Here is a 2,379-nt window from a genome sequence, read left to right as displayed (position 1 = left end):
AGAAACACCCGAGGTCAGCCTCGAGAGGCTGATTCCCTTAGTAGATTATATCGGTGCATGGCAATGCCTTCCGAATATATCTCCATGGGTCCTGCGTACAGTAGAAAGAGGGTACAGGCTGCAGTTCGGTTACCGCCCCCCGAAGTTCAATGGGGTGGTCTGGACTGTGGTGCACCCCGAGCAGGGTCGGGTGATGGAACAGGAAGTTCACTCCCTGTTGGTGAAGGAGGCCATAGAAAGTGTTCCTCCGCCAGACAGGGAGTCCGGGTTCTACAGCCGGTATTTCATAGTTCCCAAGAAGGATGGGGGGTTGCGTCCAATTTTAGATCTGCGGCACTTGAATCGTTCTCTGAGGAGATTCAGGTTCAAGATGCTCACTATTCCCACCATCGTGAGTCAGATCAGATCCGAGGACTGGTTTGTCACGATAGATCTAAAGGACACATACTTCCATGTTTCTGTCATTCCTTCTCACAGGAAGTTCCTGAGGTTCGCTTTCGGGGGCAAAGCGTTCCAATATCGGGTTCTTCCGTTTGGCCTAGCTCTCTCCCCTCGCACTAAAAAAAAGTATATCGACGACTGGCTTATACTGGCCCAGTCTCGAGAGATGGCGGTTCGGCATCGAGATGTCGTCCTTGGCCACATTCAGAGCTTGGGGTTGAGACTCAACACGGAAAAGAGCGTGTTGTTGCCCACCCAGAGAACAACGTTCCTGGGGGTGGTATGGGACTCGACAACGATGCGGGCACAATTGTCTCCCGCTCGTATCGAGTCCATCCTGGCGATGGTTTCCAGGATAGGGCTAGGCCACGCTATCACTGTAAAGCAGTTCCAAAGACTGCTGGGGCTCATGGCAGCAGCGTCCAACGTAATACCTTTTGGCCTTCTGTACATGAGACCCCTACAGTGGTGGTTGAAAACCAAGGGGTTTTCCTCGAGAGGGAATCCGTTCCGTATGATCAGGGTCACGCGCCGATGCCTTCGTGCCCTGTCCATATGGAGGAAACCTTGGTTTCTGTCCCGAGGCCCAGTATTGGGAGTGTCATGTCGCCGAAAGCTCGTTTCGACAGACTCATCCCTTACGGGTTGGGGCGCGGTCATGGACGGCCGCTTTGCGAGAGGTCTGTGGCAGGGCCAGCATTCCTCATGGCACATAAATTGCCTAGAAATGCTAGCGGTTTACATGGCTCTGAGGAGCTTTCTCCCAGATCTCAGCGGTCACCATGTCCTAATACGGGCAGACAACATGTCGGTAGTCTCGTATTTGAATCATCAGGGGGGTCTGAGGTCGCGCCCTCTGTGCAGACTGGCGCATCAGATCCTCCTGTGGTCCAAGGGGAAACTGTTGTCTCTCAGAGCGATGTATGTCCCTGGGGACCAGAATCAGGGAGCAGACATCCTGTCGAGGCAGGGGTTGAGGCCCGGAGAATGGAGATTTCACCCAGAGGTGGTGAAGTCGATATGCGAGAGGTTCGGCCCAGTGGAAGTGGATTTGTTCGCGTCTCGAGAGACGACCCACTGTCCACTGTGGTTTTCTCTCACGCATCCAGCCCCGCTGGGGTTGGACGCCATGGTACAGACGTGGCCGAGACTACGCCTGTATGCTTTTCCCCCGATCGCTCTGCTCACGGGAGTTCTGGAGAGGTTCCGGAGAGAAGGGGTCAGTCTATTGCTGATCTAGCCAGCCTAGCCAGCCCGGGTGTGGTTCTCAGATATCATGTCACTCCTGGCAGGCCAGCCATGGCAGAGGAGGGACAGGAGGGACCTGCTGTCTCAGGCAGGGGGCGAGATATTTCACCCTCGGCCAGAGCTGTGGAAACTGTGGGTCTGGCCCCTGAGGGGGCTCAGTACCTAGAGGCTGGCTTGTCGGCTGGACTGATCGAGACCATACTCAGTTCCAGGGCTCCCTCAACGAGGAGATTGTACGGCCTAAAGTGGAATGTGTTTTCCACGTGGTGTAGAGAGCGTGGGTTGGACCCAGTTAACTGCCCGGTGGCTTCAGTGCTGGAGTTCCTCCAAGATCGCTTCTCTGCTGGTCTTACCCCGTCCACACTAAAGGTGTACGTGGCTGCCATTGCGGCTTTCCACGCTCCTTTAGGTGTTGGGCCTGGCACCAGGCACCAGCTGGTCGTGCGTTTCCTCCGTGGTGCATGGAGGATGAGGCCTGCGACTCGTTCCCAACTTGGGACTTGGGATCTGGCTGTGGTCCTTGAAGGGCTGTCACTTGCCCCCTTCGAGCCTCTCGAGTCAGCTACGGCAAAGAACCTGACCTTTAAGATGGTCTTTCTCCTGGCAATTACTTCGCTCAAGAGAGTGGGGGATCTCCAGGCCTTGGCTATCTCGCCGACCTGCCTGGAGTTTGCCCCTGGAGGAGTTAAG

At 55.6% G+C, this 2,379-nt stretch overlaps 1 pseudogene; it reads left to right on the top strand.

The window, feature by feature from the left end:
* LOC107670585 (uncharacterized) overlaps window positions 1-1,916 on the top strand; it is a 7,621-nt pseudogene extending 5,705 nt beyond the window's left edge.
* Window positions 1,917-2,379: the final 463 nt, after the last annotated feature.

This window comes from Sinocyclocheilus anshuiensis, unplaced genomic scaffold (assembly GCF_001515605.1).
Source record: "Sinocyclocheilus anshuiensis isolate Anshui unplaced genomic scaffold, SAMN03320099.WGS_v1.1 scaffold513, whole genome shotgun sequence".
NCBI lineage: Eukaryota > Metazoa > Chordata > Actinopteri > Cypriniformes > Cyprinidae > Sinocyclocheilus > Sinocyclocheilus anshuiensis.
This window is presented reverse-complemented; position numbering and strand designations above follow the sequence as displayed.